This window comes from Gossypium hirsutum, chromosome A03 (genome assembly GCF_007990345.1).
Source record: "Gossypium hirsutum isolate 1008001.06 chromosome A03, Gossypium_hirsutum_v2.1, whole genome shotgun sequence".
Taxonomy (NCBI): domain Eukaryota; kingdom Viridiplantae; phylum Streptophyta; class Magnoliopsida; order Malvales; family Malvaceae; genus Gossypium; species Gossypium hirsutum.
Window position 1 is genome coordinate 99,179,071 of NC_053426.1, and position 22,391 is coordinate 99,201,461.

General features: G+C 36.5%; 1 non-coding gene across 1 annotated transcript; it reads left to right on the forward strand.

Annotated features, from left to right (window-relative positions):
- Positions 1–21,907: 21,907 nt before the first annotated feature.
- On the forward strand, positions 21,908–22,014 carry LOC121225759 (small nucleolar RNA R71). Its single transcript, XR_005923639.1, has one exon. It is a non-coding gene; the product is annotated as a small nucleolar RNA R71 (small nucleolar RNA).
- The last annotated feature ends 377 nt before the right edge of the window (positions 22,015–22,391 follow it).

Sequence of the window (22,391 nt, forward strand, 5' to 3'; positions counted from 1 at the left end):
TTAAAAGGGCTTAAATGCATATATTAAATATTTAGGTGGTTTAAACCGGTTTAATTGAATCAAATTGTGCTTTAGATCAAGAAACTTTGTAACACCCCTAACCCATATCTGTTGCCGAAACAGAGTTACGGAGTATTACCGAAATTTACAGATGAAGTAAATAGATATTTCACATCATATAGTATTCATATCATAAGTCAATCATAAAGGCCCTTATATGAGCCCTCGAGGCCCAAAATACATGTTAGAAATAAGTCAGGACTAAACCGGGTACTTAGAAAATTTTTCAGAAATCATCAAAATTTTTCAAAGTTACAAGGGACAAACGCTCGTGTGTCTCACACGATCAAGAGACATGCCAGTGTCTTAGGCTATGTGGACATTCGAAATAGGGACACACGGCCGTGTTCCAGCCCGTGTCCAAACTTATGAGTTCTCTGTCTTGGGTCACACGGCCAAGCTACACGTCTGTGTGCTAGTGTCATGGGTCAGAGTTCAAAGCTCGTGACCATCACACCAAATGCATCCGATAGAGGTGTATTGTTTAGTTGGGGATCATTTGACCCATGAGAGCTAGCCTAATTTAAGGAACTATTGGAGAAGCCTGTCAGATTGAAGCTTGGTTGACCCAATAGCGAAGATATGAAAACTTTGGCTGATTTGGTAATTAATCTTAGAAGATAGAGGGAATCATATCTTGTAAAGATTAGATAGGATTTGATATGAAAATATCTTGTAAATCCCTTAAGTCATGGGATATGGTTAATCTCATCCGTCGATGTAAATGTATCTTGACCATCAGTTTTGAGGGAGCTTAACTATAAATAGAAAGGCTCCCCCCATTTGTACTCACTCCATTACATTGTTTCATTATTCTTTGTGAAAAAAGAGAATATAGAGCATTTACTCAAACACTTTGCGAACATCCCTTTCTGTTGTTCTTTTGATTGCTTCTTTTGGCATAAATCACTTTCGCTTTTCAATTTGGTGCATTGGAGGAGTTCTTAAGGAATCCTTCATTGAGTAAAGGTTGACTTAGGCGAGTTTGGACAAGCGAACCACCTAAGGCCACACGGATTGCGAGACAAAAGGTCTAGCCCCGTGTCAAGTGGTATCCAAGCTATTGGTTCGAAGGCACTATTGAAATGTGAGAGATGAGTTTGAACAAAGGTTGGTGGGAAAGTCTTTGAGAGAGATGCTGTCGGCTGTTGAGGAATGCGTGGGAAAACTTGAGGAGTTCGTGGAGGATGTAAAAGAGTTAGACAATGCACTTGGGAAACGTATTGAGGACTTGAAGGAGCAGTTCAAGGACTTTGTGACCATTTGTCTCACTTCCCAAAGGGATAGCGTGCAAGAGCTAGTAGATTCCCAAAGGAAGAAGCTGATGGAGAGGAACGATGCTCTCGAAGCCATGGTGAAGGCTTTGAAAGAGGAAACAATGGCCACGACGAGGGCTTTGAGCACAAGAATAGAGGAGCTGGAGGGAGAGCTGGCCTTGTGCCAAGCAGTCGGGGGGAAAGGAGTGTCAAGTGCAGCACTCAATAACGAGTATGTCCCGAAGTCGAAAGAGTTTGTGTGGATAAGGTCTGCATGCGATGTAGACAATTTCTTGTAGAGGATGGAAAACTACTTCTATGCCAAAGGCATCGTGGATGATGCGGGTAAGGTAAATATTGTTCATTATTTCTTACTGATATTACGCTTTTATGGTGGCGAGGTAGGACCACAGATAAAAGGCAATGTGAGATTGGAATGTAACAATAGTTCCAATGTGGGTTGAAGGGACAGTTTTCCCAGGGTTTGCCGAGGAAGAAGCTCGGGCAAAGTTACAAAGGATAACGCAACGGAGCACAGTGGGAGAGTATGTTCGAGAGCTCAAGGAACTCATGTTCCAAGTTTCAGATGTGACCGAGAAAGAAGCATTACTTGCTTTTCAAGAGGGATTGAAGCCGTGGGTCAGACAGGAGGTGGAACAAAGAGGTGTCCAAAAGCTGTCAGAAGCCATGGCAGTAGCAGAATCCATGTTTAAGCTTGGTCTAGAGAAAGACAAGATTGAATCTTCCAAGTCTGAGGAAAGGGGCGTATGTGAAGGGGATCACAAGGAAGACAAATATGATGGCAATAGAAACGGCAACAATGGTGGTAATAGGAAACCACGACTTGGGAGGAAGAAACCCAAAAGGAAAAGGGACAAGCTGAAATGCTTTCTCTTCGACGGTCCACACATGGTGAAGAAATGTTTGAAGAAATCCGCGCTTAAGAAGAAACCGGTGGAGAAGGCCTTGAGACTTGGTTTGAGTGCAAGGGGTGTCGAAGCCAAGGAGGTCGAAAGCGAGAAGAAGCCAGTGGAGTACTTCATATGTCATAGTCTGCATAGGTTGCAGAAGTGTCTGAAGAATTCTTTCATCGAAGGGAATGGTGGAGCAGACAAGGAGCCCAAGAAGCTTGGTTCGAGCAAGGGAAAAACCAAAGCCAAGAGGGCAAAGAAGAACAAGTCTATTATCGAAGGGAACAATGGAGCAAAAGGAGTCCAAGAAGCTTGGTTCAAACAAAGGAAAAGCCGAAGCCAAGAGGGAAAAAAGGAGGAAAAAGAAGCGAGTAAAGTGCTTCTTGTGCCGTGGTCCACATGAGTTGCGGAACTGTCCAAAGCAAGCTGTAGTCAAAGGAAAGGTAACGTCCGAGCATGGTGAGTCCTCGGAGGGGCTTCTACCCAAGAAAAATGTGAGTTTGTCATCAAACTTAGATGAAGAAGTTGCAATGAAAACAGTAACGCTGGGACCAATGAGGCTCAAGTCGAGTGAAGCGTCAGAGTTGGCCGAGTCATCAACAAGGCTTTCACCTATAGGAGAAGTGGTGGTGCATTGGACTTCAAGGAAAAAGAGGTGATGCATTTTGAGTAAGGAGTGTGTTACATTCTGATAGTGTGTTGCAAAGGTGCATTTCAAACACTCTGATACTGTGTTGTATTCTAACTTGTTGACTTGGGAAGAATATAGGGGCCCTTTTGAAGTTCTTGAGTAAGGAGGCCGAGAGACTGTGGGCAAAGCAAAACCAAGTGTTGTGAATCATGAGGATTTTGTTCGAGGGAAGTTAGAATGTGGGCAAGAAAGTGACATAACTCCTTATTGTCAAGATGTACAAATGAGTAGGACGGCTCGAGTTAAGAAGCGACGAAAGCCGAGGCAAAAGTCCCGAAGGAAAGGAAAAGCTAAGGCGTCAAAACGAGATCGAGGCAAATCAAGTCAGTGCCGTTAAGAAGTCGCAACAAGGATGTTACGAGAATGGGTGGGGGAGAATGTAGCTGGTCAGAGTTTAAAGCCCGTGACCATCATACCAATACATCTGATGGATGTCTATTGTTTAGATTGGGATCATTTGGCCCACAAGAACTGGCCCGATTGAAGGAACTGTTGGAAAAGCCTATCAGACTGGTTGGCCTGATAGTGAAGATATGAAAACTTAGGTTGATTTGGTAACTAATCTTAGAAGATAGAGCGAATCATATCTTATAAAGATTAGATAGGATTTGATATGACAATATCTTGTAAATCCCTTAAGTCATGGGATATGGTTAATCTCGTCCGTCGATGTAAATGTATCTTGACCGTCGATTTTGGGGGAGCTAAACTATAAATAGAGAGCTTTCCCCTAATTTGTACTCACTCCATTACATTGTTTCATTATTATTTGTGAATAAGAGAATAGAAAGCATTTACTCAAACACTTTGCGAGCGTCCCTTTCCGTTGTTCTTTTGGTTGCTTCTTTTTGCATAAATCGTTTCCGCGTTTCAATTTGGTGCCTTGGAGGAGTTCTTAAGGAATCCTCACTCAAGTAAAGGCTAACTTAGACGAGTTTGGATGAGCAAATTGCCTAAGGCCGCATGGATTGCGAGACGAAAGGTCTAGCCCCGTGACACTAGGCCGTGTGAGCATACTGACTTGCATTAATAAGATGCAGGGGTCTCACGGCCAAGCCACACGCCCGTGCGCTAGGCCATGTGAATAATTTGAGCATTCCATTTTGCAAATTAAATGATGCAGAGGACTCACAGCCAAACCACATGCTTGTGTGCTAGGCCGTGTGAACAAATTATAAGTATACTGACTTGTGCAAAATTTAAAATACAGGGGACATATGGCCGTGCTACCAGGCCGTGTGTCACACAGGCTGAGACACACGCCCGTGTCTCTGCTCGTGTGGATGAAATAGGTCATTTTTCTAGCCATATTTCTCACCCAATTTATCTTTGTAACAACTCAGTTTTAGCTAAATCAGAACAGTAGTTTCAGAACCACAAATATGAGGTCGTAAAATTATTTTAATATTATTTTTGGTGTTTATAGTATGTGATTATATATGTGTGAAAATTATGTGAGCTGATTTTATTGTTTAATAGCTCAATTTGAGAAAAAAAGACTTAATCGCGTAAACTGCAAAAGCTGCATTCTACTTGATAAATGTGCAAATTGCTATGACTTATTAAATGAAAGGTCCTTATGATGATATTAGACCATTTTAAATGATAATGGACTATTATGGACAACCATTATATGTTTTTAATTTTTATTCCTTAAGGGTAAATAAGTAATTTTATAAGTAAGTTAATTGAAATACAAAAAAAATATGAAATCTTGTCCATCTTTCTTAATGGTGACCAAATATTGAAGAAGAAGAATGCTTAAATGGAGTTTTAGGGTTCAGCAATTATAAATCTAATTTGGTAAGTGTTTTTAACTCGGTTTTTGATGATTTCTATGCTTTTGTGATCGTTACTTCGTGTTCTAGCTAGCCCGTGCTTTAATTTTCGAATTTGATGATGATTTTGTGAAGTGCCATTGATAAATACTTGAGCTCTTGAATGTTTAATGATGGAAAATGAGTATTTGTTGATAGATTATCATGTTTTGTAAAGTGATTTTTGGTAAAAATACAAATAAGGGATTAAATTGTGAAAAGATGAAAATGTGAGGTTAAAAGTGTGAATAAATGTGAAACATGGTTTGGTAGGAGTATTTTGGTAATTTGGCTATGCATGGATTAAATTGAATTGTCTGAATTTGATGTATTTGAGAAAGAGAGACTAAATTGAATAAATGTGGAACTTTAAGGGCTAAAGTGTAAAAATGGCAAAATATGTGTTTGTGGACTAATTTGAATGTGTTGATGAATAAAAGTGTTAATTTTTAAATGTATATAGATCAAGAATGAAAGAAACTGAATTTAGATTGGGAGAAGTCGAAAGTTATTGAATAGTCGATTAGGCTAGGTTCATATACAAATAAATGCCTTTAAATTGAATTATATGTGTTTACTTGTTATCGAAATGTTATAAATGTTGAACAAACAATTATGTGTGAGAATTGACAGAGTTACGGCATCTGAAAGTGATGAACGAACCTTAGGAATAGTATGGGATACGAATATCATGACATTAGGTTATCGATATGTGATAACATGTAAGACCATGTCTGGGACATTGGCATTGTATTGAGATTACGTGTAAGACCATGTTTGGGATATTGGCATTGCTAATCGATTTCGTGTAAGACCCTGTCTGGGACAGTGGCGTCCATATGTGATAACATGTAAGACCATATCTGGGATATGGCATTGTATGAGCGTATGTGATTTTCAAGTATCCTTAATGATTCCAGACGGTTCATGTAACACCCATATCCCGTATCCGTCGCCGGAATAGGTAAAAGGGCATTACCGGACTTGAAACTCATATCAGAACAGTAAAAATTTTGAATTTTTTTTATAAAGAACATTCCTTTAGGTAAATACTAAAGACAGTCAGGGATACAATTTAAACTTCTATAAGTACACATTCAAAAGATGTCATTTTCGCATGGCTTATATAAATTAACCAAAATATTCTTCGGCCACTGGTCTATTCTTTACATGCCATAAATTAATTCAAAACATAACAGTAACAAGCAGTGGATAGTGATAGTGTGACTAGTTGCTGACGATCCCCGAGCCTGTAGCTTCCAAATGAGATATATAAAACAGAGGAAACAAAGTAAACGGAGTAAGCATTACAATGCTTAGTAAGTTTTAAGCAGTCTCAACAGATAACAATCAAATTATAACATAGTTGTTCGTATTTTTATTTCACTCTTCCTTCGGCATACCATCCCTTTACCGAATATGCACATCTCATCATATATAATAGGCAAATAAACTTTCACATAAAAGTGAGCTCATGTGACATAGATATATTGTATAATTTCACATAACCCCTCACACTGGTCCGATGTCACAAAATCATAGGAATAGTCTCATAGATTGCTCACGTATGCATCACATAACTACCTTATGATTTAGTTCAAATCAAGCTCACATATAAACTTGGAGTACATACCTGTTTAACCTTTCGCATTGAATATATTTATAAGCAATTCTTATTGCGAAGTCTTATAGCTTTAAACTCTACTCGGATTATCGGCGAGACCTTTAGCTCAGATGAAATCTCCACACGAAGTCAGCGGGTCTTAACCCAGACATAGTCACCACATATGGCCATCTGGTCTTTAATCCTGGGTTTACATCATAGAGTTTCATGCATATTTATTCACATGTTACAACATTCACATCGACTATCATATCTGTAATTCATTTACCTCATCAAATATCTAATAAAACACACCTTCCGCCGTCTGTCATTTGGCCACAATATATATATATACACATCTCATACATATCTCACATTAGCCATTCGGCTTCGCCACATATATACACTTCCACGTTTATCACATTGGCCATTCTACCTTATCACACATATGCATGTTCACATTCATCACATTGGCCATTCGGCCTTATCACACATATGCATGTTCAAATTCATCACATTGGCCATTCGGCCTTATCACATATATACACTTCCACGTTTATCACATTGGCCATTCGGCCTTATCACACATATGCATGTTCACATTCATCACATTGGCCATTCGGCCTTATCACATATATACACTTCCATGTTTATCACATTGGCCATTCGGCCTTATCACACATATGCATGTTCACATTCATCACATTGGCCATTCGGCCTTATCACATATATACACTTCCACGTTTATCACATTGGCCATTCGGCCTTATCACATATATATACACTTCCACGTTTATCACATTGGCCATTCGGCCTTATCACACATATGCATGTTCACATTCATCACATTGGCCATTCGGCCTTATCACATATATACACTTCCACGTTTATCACATTGGCCATTCTACCTTATCACACATATGCATGTTCACATTCATCACATTGGCCATTCGGCCTTATCACATATATACACTTCCACGTTTATCACATTGGCCATTCTACCTTATCACACATATGCATGTTCACATTCATCACATTGGCCATTCGGCCTTATCACACATATGCATGTTCACATTCATCTCATAAAATCCTAAATCAAAATATAAATTTTCATGTATTCACATCACAATTATCCAAATATACTTCACATACCACATATACTTTCATGTATACACTTTGTCTTGGCTGAGTCTACATCTATCATTTTCCAATGAATAATTCAATTTCATGCCATACTATCATTTCATATTCGAATACTTATAAACTTACAATTTCACAAATTTTAATATCAAAGATCCATCTAACACTCATATATCATTTTACAATATCACAATTTAGAATTCACGTATGGGTTTAATCAATAGCTTATGAGCAACTAAAACAAGTTTTATCCATGTTTACAACATAACCACAAATTCTCTACATGTTGTTTTCCTGAGCAACAGTCGTTAAATTATTTGTAACTGGGGCTACGAAATTCCAAATTATGTGCCGTTAATTTTCTATGAAAATAGACTCGTATATCCTCTATCCAAAAAATTTTCAGAATTTTTGGTTTGGCCAATCAATACCAGATTTTTCTTAAATTTCCCCTATTTTACTGCTTGACTACTCTGACTACTCTTCACTAAGAATTTAATTTCTCATTGTACCGAATTCAAAATATGTTTTCGTTTATTTTGTTTGAAACTAGACTCATTAAGGAGTCTAATCATATAATTTTATCTTATATTCATTTTTGTACGATTTATAATGATTTTCCAAATACTGAACAGGGGATTTCGAAGCCATTCTGACTCTGTCTCACACAACTTTGAAAATCTCATTATCGGCAACCCCTTTACTTACACGATTTCTTTTGTGCGAAACTAGACGCATCAAGATTTAATTACATAATTTATTCAGCCTTTAACTCAACTCCCACAATTTATGGTAATTTTTCCAAAACACGCTACTGCTGCTGTCCCTAGCAGATTTATACAATTTACTCTGTAAAGTTCTCATTCACATATTTAAAACATAATATCATATATGCCGTCATTTAGAAAAGTCATTGACCTTAACGTATATACATAATTCATATTCATCCCGTTTTAAAACTTAAAACTTACAAAGGAATCAAACTCAATTACTTAAGAACTTACCTCGGAAATTGCCGAACGATTACAGATTGACTATTCGGTTAGGTAGCTTTTCTCTTATCCGAATTAGACTCCCTAAGCTCTTGAGCTTGAATAAACAAATTCAATCTATTACAAACCAATTATACAAACTCATGGCCGAATATAACAAGAAGACTAACTAGATTCTACTAGCCACTCATTGCTCTATTATTAACCTTACTTAATTATAAACACATTCAACAATTACCTCAACCTTATTTAATACAATTAACACCGAATTCCTCATGTAAAAAGTACCATTGCCGAATATCATTTAGTTCACCTTAATCCATCTCATGATCGAATGCCTTTAAGCTTAATATCATGGTATCATAACTCAACATTTATCAATATGTCATTAACAAAATACGCTCATGTCAAATTTACTCCTAATCACATCTCAAAATTCAACAAGCTTATAACTCATTTAATAATTAAATTCCATTTCAAAGTATCAAAACATTATCAAATGTATACTCATCCTAAATGACCGAATGCACATTAACTAAGCACTTAACAATTTTCTTTAGCCATTGAACTCATTCGGCAATGATAAGGACAAATTTAACAAACCTTAAATTTAACTTATAATTGTACATATCTCATTCAAAACATCCACACCAATTTATTATCCAATCAACCATATCCGAAAACCTATCATACAATTAAAACCCTTGTTCAAATTATTATTCACTATAATACTATGGCCGAATCCCTCAATTAGCTAACATAGCCTCTTGTATTCAATCTAAACACGTATATACAACCTAGATCCCTCTTTTAACACATAATTCACTATCTTGGAACTCATTTCCTAATTAATTTAACTTAGTCCAAAGCCGAATGCTATTTGAGCATTAAGCTCATGTTCTTTTCATTATTAAGCAAGTATTATAACTCAACTAACTTCATTAGCCGACTACTCAAGCTCATTTGAGCCACATATAGTAATTTAGTTTGTTTATACTCAATTAGAAACATTTCTCCTTACAAATTATCAAACATACACAATGTAACCCATTGAGCTCATGACTGAATGCTTCATGCATCACAAACACAAAATCATATACATGGATCATTTTAGGAGCTTTAAAACCAATTTAAATTTCTCAAAATCCAAAGAAAAACATATGAAATCATACCTTAATTCCCAACACAAGATGGCCGAATGCCTTAGGTGTTATTTCTTCCATTTTTCTTTTTCTTTTCCTTATGGTTTCGGCAAGATAAAAAAAAGATGATGGAACTTTGTTTTTATCACCACCACTAATATAAATTTATTATTTCAATATATAAAAATCATTTTATAATAAAATGTTTATTTTTATCTTTATTATACATAATTCCCACCAATTAAAAATGGAGACAAGAGAACACATTGTTACATGCATGTGTTGGTCGGCCATTTACATTCAAAAATGGTCTAATTGACATGCAAGTCCACAGTTTTGAATACATGCTCTATTAGATCACTTTATATATTTACCTAACCTATTTTACCAATGTTTCACATAAGTCCCGTTTCAAAATTTCACATACAAATGGCAAAATTAATGCTTGAAATTTTTACACATGCATTTACTCACCTCACGAACATAGAATATAACTTTCAATTATTTATAAAACTCGGTTTCGTGGTCCCGAAACCACTTTTCAATTATTTATAACTTTCAAAATTCTCTTTACAAAAGTTGTTTATCTATCAACAACCTTTCATTTTCTACCATAAAACTTCATAATTCAACTATATTCATGCATGGAAAAACCCTAATACTTTGATAGTTTTACAAATTAATCCCTGAGATATCTAGATTAAACTATTACGATCTCAAAAACATAAAAATCATTAAAAATGGGACAAGATTACTCACCTAATTAAGTAAAATAAGCTTGTTTATCTTCAAACTTCATAACTAGGTTTTCCATGTATTTTGATTTAGGAAAGATGATAAAAATAATGATAGTTTTATTATTTAATTCATTTATCATCTTTTATTTTATCATCTTTCCAATTTAACCCTTAATAATTTACCAAATTCCAATGATGAATAATCATCCTTATCTACTAACTCCTCTAAATGGTCTATTTGCCATACAAGGACCTCCAATTTTGAATTCCATAGCTATTTGGTACCTCTAGCTACTAGAATTCAACTTTTACACTTTATGCAATTTGGTCATTTTTATCAAATTAAACATTTTATCAATAAAATTTCTTAACAAAATTTTTATACGATATTTCTATAATAATTTAAACCATAAAATAATTTTAAAATAAATTTTATTTCGGCCTCAGATTTGTGGTCCCAAAACCACTATTTCGACTTTACTGAAAATGGGCTGTTACAAACTCAACGGGCTGGGGACGTACGAGGAAAAGGGGAAATCGTTGATTAGTCATTGTTAGTTGAATTACTCAACAAGTAAGTTTCTACTATTGTTTTGGTTATAATTTGATATTAATGTTATCCATTGTACATATATACATATTGAGTTGTCATTATAGTGAATAATTTGATCTATAATGAGTAGAAATAAATTTTCTGAAAAGATTTTGATAGATCAAGTAAAAGTTTCATACATGAAAATTTTGTCTGAATATCTATTCTAGATGGAGCTCTTGTATATTGCAGACTCGAGTTAACATGAGACTCGGATTTAGCCTGAATTATCTATCTGTTGTCGTTTAATACATTTACCTAGCTCTGGCCAAGCTAGTTGATCTGTGTTGTTATTGGTTTAACCTAGAAGGGTAACCTGACGCAATTAATCTGAATTTGATCAGCTCTTATGAGCATGGACTTACGTATTGAGTACTTTTACAAAGATCCATCGTAATAATAAAAAGTTATCCAATACGAATTGGTTGCAACGAAGTATAATAAGTTATGAATTTTGAATATCCGTATGTTTAAACGTTACTGACTTTGAGTTTCTAAACCATGTTGAATCAAGGTTGAAGTTCAAGTGATTGTAGGTTCATAGATACTTAATGAGCATAGTAAGTGCTGTGTTGATTTTGTGGAAACTTACTAAGTGTTTCTTATACTTACTTTGGATATTATTTCTTTGTAGATCTTGAACTATTGGGTCATGTTGGTCGGTTCACTGAAGCATACACCTACGATCATCTCTTTTCGGTAGTTTTTGAAGTCTAATTTTATGGTTAATCATGGCATGTAAATAGGGTATTTGTTTTGTAAGAATATGGACATGTTTTGGTACGTTGTGTTGTAATGGATCTTTATTCAAGTTTAATGTTAAACACTATATTACAAGTTTGATCTTTTGGTTATATATGGCATAGCTCATATCGATTTGGTATTTAATGTGTAAATGGATGAATCAATGAGTAAATTTTTTATAGACGAATGTGCTTTTGTTTAGGTGTTTGAATTGTGGTGTCAATGAGGACACATTGGTTAGGCAATTAGGGTAAATGTTTTGGCATATTTTAGGCTTGTTAAATGCTTTTTTAAGGTATGGAATTGGATAGTTTTGATTTGGTTTGGTACCTAAGTTTTGGATGAAAATGTGCCTTGTTTTTCCAACTTTTTATGGTACACATGGCCTGAGAAACAGGATGTCACATGATTGTGTGTCATACACGGCTCTATGCTTTATTTGTTTTCAGTGTAGATTGGTCCACACGAGCACAGAGAATTACACGACCTGACGACATGGTCGTGTGACCCTGAGCCATACAGGCATAGAGAGTTACACAGTTGTGTGACCCTGAACGACATGATTATTGTGAGTTACATGGCTTGGCCATACGACCGTGTGACCTAATTTAACACGGGCGCGTGAAATAACTACACGGGCATATGGAGTAGCCACACGGACTGGCCAAATGGCCACGTGAACCCTGTTTTCAAATATTTTCAAATTTTCCATATTTTTCTATTTTGTTTCAAAATGATCCCTGGTTGTTTTCAAAATTTTTTAAGGTCTTGTAAGCTTGATTTAAGGCTCGTAAGTGTATTGTTTCTATGATTGGAATAAGTTATGGAATGTTACATTAATTTACATAATTGATTATGTTTTGTTCGGCAAAGTAACAACCCGTTTTCAGTGAAATCAAAACAGTGGTTTCGAGACCACAAATCTAAGTCCGGAAGAAAAATTATTTTATATTATTTCATGGTCTGCATTATAATAGAAATTTCGTATGAGAATTTCGTTAAGAAAATTTTACCGTTTTCATGTCTAATTAGATAGAAATGACCAAATTGCAGGAAATGCAAAAGTTGAGTTCTAGTTGCTAAAGGTATCAAATAGCTATGAAATTCAAAATTTGAGGTCCTTATATGGGAAATAGACCATTAAGATGAGTTAGTAGATAAGTATGATGATTCATCATTGGAAAATTAAATAAAGAAAATGAATAAATTGGAAAGATGAAATGATAAAAGATGATAAATGAATTTAATAATAAAAATATCATCATTTATCATCATTTTTCCTAAAATAAACATGGAAACCCTAGCCATGGAAATTGTGTAACACCCCTAACCCGTAACCGTTGCCGGAATAGGTTAAGAGGCATTACCAGACTTGTAACTCAAATAAGAACAATCATATATCAAATATCATCTCATTTCAAATAATATGAGTCATTCTTATTCAATATGAACTTAAATCAAGCATACAAAGTCTAAATCATGCATTCGAAACCAAATCAGAAACATATGGAAGTTTTAGAAACTTAGAAAATTTTGAACTTTTCAAGTGCCACACGCCTGTGTGCCTCACACTGCATTAGCCACGCCCTTGTGTCTAAGCCGTGGCAAAACAGGGCATACATACTGACTTGTCCACACGGCCACAATACATGCCCGTGTGCCAGGCCATGTGAAAATTAGGGAGGCTACTGACTTGGCCACACGGCCGATTACACGTCCATGTGCTAGCTCGTGTGACACACACGACCATTAGACACACCCATGTGTCTAGGCCGTGTCAAAACTGGAGGGTATACTGACTTTAATTTGTAGGGTACCCAAGGGACACACGGCCGTGTGTCGCATACGGCTGAGATACACGCCTGTGTCTCTACCCGTGTGGACAAAAATAGGCCATTTGAATAGCCAATTTGCCACCCCAATTGGGTCAAACCTACAAGTACCAAACCAAGCATATTTGCACAGCATTTTATGACCAATTTACATCCAAAACATACACCATTCATAACATATCATTGCCAACCAATTCCATGATTATAAACCTTACTAATCCATGTCAAAACATAAGATAAAAGCATATCAAAACAAATATTTCAATACATTCTTCAATCTCATGATCAAAACTTACCAAAACATATTAACATTGACCATTTCTTTTGGTCATTCAAAACATACCATATGATACCACCATTATAACACATAACAAGCCATAAGTTCAAACATAATTTAGCCATATCACATGGCATGAAAAAGACATTACAAAACATATCAAAACACCACTAGCCTATACATGCCATACTTTAATTTATACATTTTCAAAAGGTACCAAAATGAGATTCGATAGTGTGGTGATGATCCTCGACGATCCCTGAGCTCACAGTAACTTTGATATCTAAAAAAAACAATGCAAACACACACAAAGTAAGCTTTCAAAAGCGTAGTAAGCTATATACAAATAAACTTATCATTTAAAACATATAAACATCAACAAATTACTTATGCTTTGCAATAAATACCAACACAAACCTCATATTCATATACTTAGATTATAGATCATCATTTGCTAACCCAAAACATATCTTCCATTTATTTCACATTTTAGTCCTTTAATTTACAAATTTTACAATTTAGCCCATTTTACTCAAAATCATCAAAAATCCAAAGACAAAACATGTTAACCCAAAACATATCTTCCATTTATCAACAACTAGCTTCACAAAACTCATAGTTTCTGATGTGCATGATAAGTCTTATATTTATGATTGATCGTACTTGAAAACTAACTATGATCACAATAAAGGCAAGCGCACCTATCAAACAGTAGTATAGCTTATAGCAAGACCGGAATGTCGAACCCACAGGAATTAAAAGTACTAGTATTGACCTTCTTTTTATTATCTAGCCTAAAAATAAGGGTATTTGCTTTATCTAAACTAATTAACTAAACTAAGAACGCACAGGAAGTAAATTGGGGAAATACCTTTGGGAAAACTGATTGATTTAGACAATACCCAAGTAAGAATCCACCTAGACTTCACTTGTTATTTGACTCTGAACTAGACGATTTATTCACTTGACTTGATCAGTAGAAATCCCTAATTTATATTATTATCTCTCTCGAGACTAACAACGTCCAACCTTAGGTTGATTAATTGAAATCTCTTTCTAATTAAAACCCCTAGTGTTGCATTAACTTGATCTATGGATTCCCTTATTAGGTTTGACCCTAATCCGGAAAATTTATGTCGCCCTATTTCTAGAGGTGCAATCAACTTCGCTTAATTATGCTAGATCTTCTCTTAGACAGAGACTTTTGCTCCTCTGAATAAGCACATCAATACTTGAATCAATATCATGGAATATTAAAGCAAGAATTAAGAACACATAATTAAGAACAAATCAAGTATTTATCATATAATCCAGAAAATAGTAACAAGATCTGTCTTAGATTTCATCCCCCTTATGTATTTAAGGGATTCAGTTCATATGTGTAAAAGAAAACATCTCAAAAGAATAATAATAACAAAACATAAAGAAACCCCCAAAAAAAACTGAAGGAAATTGAAGGGAGATCTTTAGTCTTGAAGGAGAATTCGACTTCTGAGATAGATCAATCGGCTTTTTTTGAGTAATTCCTTGCCTCCCACTCCGTGTGTTTCTCTAGGTGCCTCCTCGGGTGTTTATATAGGCTTTGGAATGCTTCCAAACCCTTAAAAGTGGCCTTTTCCGAGTAGAACTAGACTTGGGCTTGACAGGGACACGGCCGTGTGCCACGCCCGTGTAGGGTGGTTTAGGCCATGTTAAAGTCTGCTAAATAGACACGGGCGTGTGGTCTACCCGTGTGAGGAAGTCCAGGCCGTGTTGATTTCCCATATTGACCCATTTTCTTTGTTTTTGGCCCGTTTCTTGCTCTTTTTACTCTCCTATGCTCACCTAAGTATAAAACATGAAATTAAAGGATTATGAGCATCAAATTCCACAAATCTAATGATAATTCATCCAAAAATGTGTTAAGCATGGGATAAAAATATGTATAAATTACGACCTATCAAATACCCATACACTTAAGCGTTTGCTTGCCCTCAAGCAAAATCCTCAATTCACAATTAAGAATTCATTTTTTTCTCAACTTTTAATTCCTATCAATAATATCTCAAAATAATCCATAAGTAATCATACATTGAGAATTCAACTAGAAGAACATCAAAGTTTCAAACATTCCAAGTTGAGCATTTTATCACGAAAACATAAGTGTCTCCCCTTATCTAAGTAATCACATTTGATTCAAAATATTACAGGGTTTAACATCCTAACTAAAGATTCACTCAAATCAATCGAGGTGTTTAAGGACAACAAACTTAGCACTCAACAATCAATATGAAAGTTATTACCATAGGCTTGCGTGAAAATTAAATCTCCACCATTATATATTGAGATGATACATCAATCAAAAGGTCTTTAGAGGGTTGTAACGTGGCTTTGGTTAGGGGGTGTGGTCACAAGCTGAAAGAGAAGGTTAGAATCGAGATTGAATTAAAAAATTACCGAAATAGAAAAATACTAAAACTGGCAAATTACATTCCTAATTAGATGATCCTAGATTTGAGCTTTTCTTCATGGATAACATCGTTTTAATCCAAGCATTACATAATTTCGTAATATGCTAGATGAAAAATCTTAATTGCAGCAACTTCGTTTTTTTTTGTTTTTTTAAAGAACAAATCATGTAACATAGAACTTTGCTAACTATCAAAAATAAAACATAGCTAAGCAATTTATTCAAATCAAATCTCGACAAAAATATGGATCAAATTAATTGAGGGGATTCCAACAAAAATGAGTTATGGATTAATAGTCAAGGAGGTTCACTAAGGGTTAATTATGAATGTAGACTTTTATGGAGTGAGTGGGTTAAACCTAAGTGCCTTTATCATCTCGACATTTCAAATCAATGGTGTGGTCTTGACATGTATAATCGAAGCAAGTTTTAGAATAACAAATCAATATAGACGCGCTCATAGCAATAATAAAAGTGAGCATGAAAGAAATAATATATGCTCTAAAGGCTCAAGATCTAATAAAAATTATGGCTTTTTGATGTTAATCCTGTAAATTTCAACTTCAAGATAATACCTAAACTTGGGGAAATAACCTAAAGATTTTTAATTTTCAGAAATCAACTTATCATGCTTAATTCTTTAATGCCTTAAACTTTAAACAATCAATGCATAAATGCCTATGTTTTAATTCAAGACATATCAATAAAAATCATAAATTAATCAAAATTCATTCTAATAGTGATATGAGTGACTCACGTGAGAATAAGACAAAATTCAGGGATTTTTCTGATAATGATATAAATAACCCCCACACACTTAATATGTATATTGTCCTCAATGTACATTGATAGATTTACGTGAAAAATATAGATATAAGATCATAAGATAGGGAGAGAAGTGAAACTTCCTCAATTTTAAATGGAATCCTTGAATTAGAGTAACGGAAAGTAATCGACTAAGGCAAGGGTAAGATTGGAGGAGGATACTCTGGTGGTGGTAGAGGTTGTTAGTCCACAAGTGCTGTGCCAAAAGAATATTATAACTGGTGGTAGCTATGGTCGTGGTCGAGCAGGGCATGGTAGTCGTGGAGGACCTTTTCCAGTGGAGTTGTAAATTTTTAAGTAATAGTGAGCTTTGGTTTTCATAATTGCGATAGAATAAATAACTCTTTAGGAAATATAAAGTAGCATGATTACTAGTAAAGAAATGACCGAAAACATAAATTGCTTAATATAAATTGTAAAACCTAAATATGAAGTAAAAATAGTATTAAAGAGAAAGAAAATAAAAATTAATCTAAAAAGATAAATAAAGATAAAAGTAAAAAAATAAAAATAATAATTAAAAGTCTTCAAAAATCCTCATCGCCAGATGGTTCGCGAGGTGGAGGTGGCGATGAGATGTGAAGGTGCTGAGAAATCTGATATAAGGTTGCATCAATGTGATCAAAGCGTTGAAAACATTATTGCTCGAATCTAGTGAGACGCTTAGAGATGTCAGAGAGTGAAGCAGCCGCATAAACTGGACGATGAAATAGGTGGTGGCTGAGATGGTGGATCCTCGTGAGGTGGAGATACATCATCAGTAATGTCCTCTGGGTCCTTCTGCTCGGCTGACTGGATGATGCGGTACTGAGGAGGATCAAATCCACGTCGTCGCTCGATCATCCTCATATGGAACATACTCGAGATGCCCTGTGGGGACATCTGACCAATGAGGGTGAGAGAGGATGATTGTGCCGCCGTGTTGAGGAGACCAAAGTATCGCTCCAGGCGAGTCACATAAGGGCTGATGGAAAGGACTCCCTTCTTATGCCGCTCTATCTGATGGCGAATGGCGAGGGCAATAAAATATGCAAGGTCGAATACGTGCCCATGCACTATAGGCATCATTAGTGTTGACGACACCGGTACTCTCTCGCCGTCCTCTCAGGGTGTGGACTAAGATGGTGTTAATTATCTTAGTGATGGGGCGAGAGCCGATGCCTTGGAGCGGTTAGAGTCATAAGTGGCCGAAGTAGAGACTAAGACCTTCCAGCAATTTGAAGGAGAATAGTGGATGTGGCGATGGAGACTGTCGAAGTCGTCGTCGTCCATAAACTCCTCCGTATATAGTCCTAATGCGACACCGAACTCAGGCACGCTCAACTGGTGAACTAAACCGCCGAGACAGAATTGGACTGTTCTGGGATCATCGAACTCTGTCATAACATTTTGAAGGTGGAAGGTCGAACAGAGTTCTAATATGAGCTCGAGATATGTCGGCTGGATGATCTCGAAGAAGAGCCCCCATGGGTCAGTAGTCAGGAGAGCTCGGACTGGATCTGCTCTAGAGTAGTCCAATCAATACATCGGCCCGTGCTGATAGGTCTTGCACAGAGTATCTGAAAAAGTTCCTCTTGGGGTCCCAAGGGGAACTGTAAGAAGGGGTGGCACACTTCGGCAGATGCGCTTGCTAATGTAGCTCCAGGTCCTTTTTATTTTTTTGAAGCGGGAACGACGATTTTATTATCACGTAGATTTGACATGGTATACCTACAAGAAGAACGGTTATCATGTCTTAATGAACGGAGAAGATAACATACGCTAACAAATCCAAAAAGGAATTAACCATGAATATAATTAAACTAACAAATTCAACCAAAAACTAATGACACTAACAAGACTCAACCAAAAGCAATCTAACTTCATAACATAAATCAATTGACTACAGAAATTTTATGGCAAATGGCATAGTAATAACATGACTAAATTCAACACGAAATAGATGAAAGTAGCTAATAATGGTAAGACAAGGGTACAAAATACATGAAATAGATCCTAAGAATGAGAATGATATGATAAGCAATTAATAAACAAAATGTAAGTAATTGGGGAAAATTAATATCATCATGATAGTAAGCATCAAAAGAAAATAAAAGAGAAGAGAAAACCGATACTGGAGGACCAGTGGCCGGATGAGCGACGGCGCGATGGATGGGGTTTGTAGTATGGAGAAAGAGAGAAGAAGGAAGGAATGTGTAGGGAAGGGAGGACAAGAGAGAAGATTTTGATTCGTATGGAGGAAAAGAGAGGAGAAAATGTGGATTTTGGGGTAATGATTGGAGCTTAGGGGACGACAGCGACAGAGAGAGCGGCGGCTAGGGTTAGGGTATTGGGGAAGGGGATGATGAATAGGACCGTGTGCCCTTCTTACAGCCCATGTGTTTTGTGGTTTTCAAATTTGGGTGCGTCTAGAATTCGGCCCACGCCCGTGTTCTTTGGGCTTGTTGGTGCACACGGTCGTGTCGCATGGCCGTGTCTTGCTTCGTTTGCTTCTCCTATGCCTGTGTACATATACGCACGCCCATGTTATTTTGACAATTTTGACCACGGGCAATAAGCACGGGCGTGTTGCACACCCGTGTTGATTTGGTAGGATTGTCCACGGCCATGTCGCACGGCCGTGGCAACGTATCGAATCCCGTGTTTTTGAAAAAACTTTACTCTTTTTTCACATGGCCGTATCGCACGGCCGTGTCACTACCCGTGGTATGAGCACGGCCTAAGGCACGCCCGTGTGCCTAGCCGTGTGAATTTCGAAAACTATGTTCAAGGACTCAGTTAATGATTTAGATGTTAAAAACTAAAATTTAAAGAAATCAACACCGTTAGTGCTCGGATTGCTTCCCGAGAAGCACTTATTTATAGTCTAAGCTCGACTTACCTCGATTTTGCATAGTCATGGTGGTTCAAAGAGTTGACACTCGTCATTCTTGCTATCAATTTTATCAAAACCTTAAAAGTGCTGAATTTGGAATGATTTACCTTGACTGTACCGTATGGGAAAATGTTAAGTACCGTAAAAGGGATTGCTCCATCGGGTTCAGGAGTGGCAATATGAGGGTCTGCCGCATCTAATAGTACTTTGTCTCCAACCTTAAGTTGATTTGATAAATCATTGAGTCTGTCATGGCATGGTTTCGGTTTATCGTGTGTTCTCGATTTTTGTCTCCACCATTCATCTAGTTCCTCGATCTGTAGCATTTTCTCTTCATAGATGGGTCCTTTGTTGTTACTTGAACATGGCTTATGTATGCTCTTCGAATGTGTTTCCTGCAAAGAAGGTTGCACCACATGATCAGTATTAGTAGCATGATTTATACAACCACCCTCAATATTTGATGTGTTACTCGAATTACGAGCTTGAAGAGTGATTTTTTTATCACCTACACGAAGTGTGAGTTCACCTGTACCAACATCAATAATAGTTCTAGCAGTTGCTAAAAAGGGCCTTCTTAAGATTAAAGGTACGTCACTATCCTCTTTCATGTCTAGAACAACAAATTCAATTGGGAATATAAATTTATCGATTTTGACAAGTATGTCTTCAATGATACCCCTAGGAAATCTAATGGTTTTATCTGCTAACTGAATGCTCATCCTAGTTTGTTTGGGTTTCCCAAGACCTAGTTGTTTAGACATTTTATAGGGCATGACGTTAATGCTCGCCCTTAAATCAGCCAAAATATTGTTAACATCTAAACTACCAATTAAACAAGGAATCGTAAAATTCCCTGGATCTTCTAATTTGTTGGGTAGCTTATTCTGTAGAATGGCTGAGCAAACCGCATTCAATTCCACATGCGACACCTCATCCAACTTCCGCTTATTATTTAAAAGCTCCTTTAAAAATTTAACTGCGTCCAGCATCTGCAAAAGAGCTTTAATAAACAGTAAGTTAATATGTAATTTCTTTAATAATTTAACGAATTTACCAAATTGTTCGTCCGTATGGTCTTTCCTTGTCACACTTGGATATGGCACACGAGGTTTATATTCTCTACTTACAGGTTTTTGTTCATTGTGGTCCACCTCATCCTTACATTTACTTACCACAAGTACTTGCCTCGATTCTGGTTTAAGGTCAACTAACCCTTCCTCATCTCGAACGGTAATTGTATTAAGTTGCTCCTTTGGGTTAGTTTCAGTATTACTCGACAAACTACCTTGTGGTCGATCAGAAATCAATTTAGCAAGCTGGCTTATCTGAGTTTCGAGCCCTTGGATCAACGCTTGTTGATTCTTAAGTGCTGTTCGGAATTATGAAAATAAGTTTCTGACATCTTCATTAGCATCTCCTCAAGGTTCAGCTTCTTTTCCTGCTGGTAAGGTGGTTGTTGAAAACCTGGGGGATGTTGTGGCCTTTGATTTCCTTGGCCACCCCACGAGAAGTTGGGATGGTTCCTCCAACCTGCATTATAAGTGTTACTGTATGTGTTATTTTGAGGTCTAGAATTATTATTACCCATATATTAGACTTGTTCCTCATCGGTGCCAGGATTGAAGGGTGGATAATCTGGGTTGTGCATTCCTCCATTTGAATCACACCTTATCACTGGATGTACTTGAGTAGAACCATTTAAACCATCAATCTTTTTATTTAAAAGTTCTACCTGGTTTGATAGCATAGTGACCGTGTCGAGGTTGAAAACACTAGTTGCTTTTGTCGGCTTTGTTCTCATGACTTGCCACTGATAGTTATTCAGTGACATATCTTCAATAAATTTGTAAGCCTCTTCAGGTGTTTTTTTGTTTAATGTTCCACCGGTGGCTGCTTCGATAAGTTGCCTTGTTGAGGGGTTCACACCGTTGTAAAAGGTCTGAACCTGCAACCATAAGGGTAACCCATGGTGAGGGCACCATCTCAATAGGTCCTTGTATCTCTCCCATGCACCATAAAGAGTTTTTAGATCCATTTGCACAAAAGAAGAGATATCATTCCTCAATTTAGCCGTTTTAGCTGGCGGAAAATATTTTAATAAACATTTTTCAGTCATTTGTTCCCAAGTTGTGATTGACCCTCGTGGTAACGAGTTCAACCATTGTTTAGCTTTGTTCCTCAATGAAATGGAAACAACCGAAGGCGTATGGCATTGTCAGAAACGCCATTAATCTTAAAAGTGTCGTAGAACTCTAGAAAATTTGCCAAATGAGTGTTTGGATCCTCATCCTGCAAACCATCAAACTGAACAAACTGTTGTATGATTTGAATCGTGTTAGGTTTCAGTTCAAAATTATTTGCAACAACAGTAGGTCTAACTATACTCGATTCAGCTCCTGTTAAAGTAGGTTTAGCATAATCATACATAGTACGAGGAGCAGGATT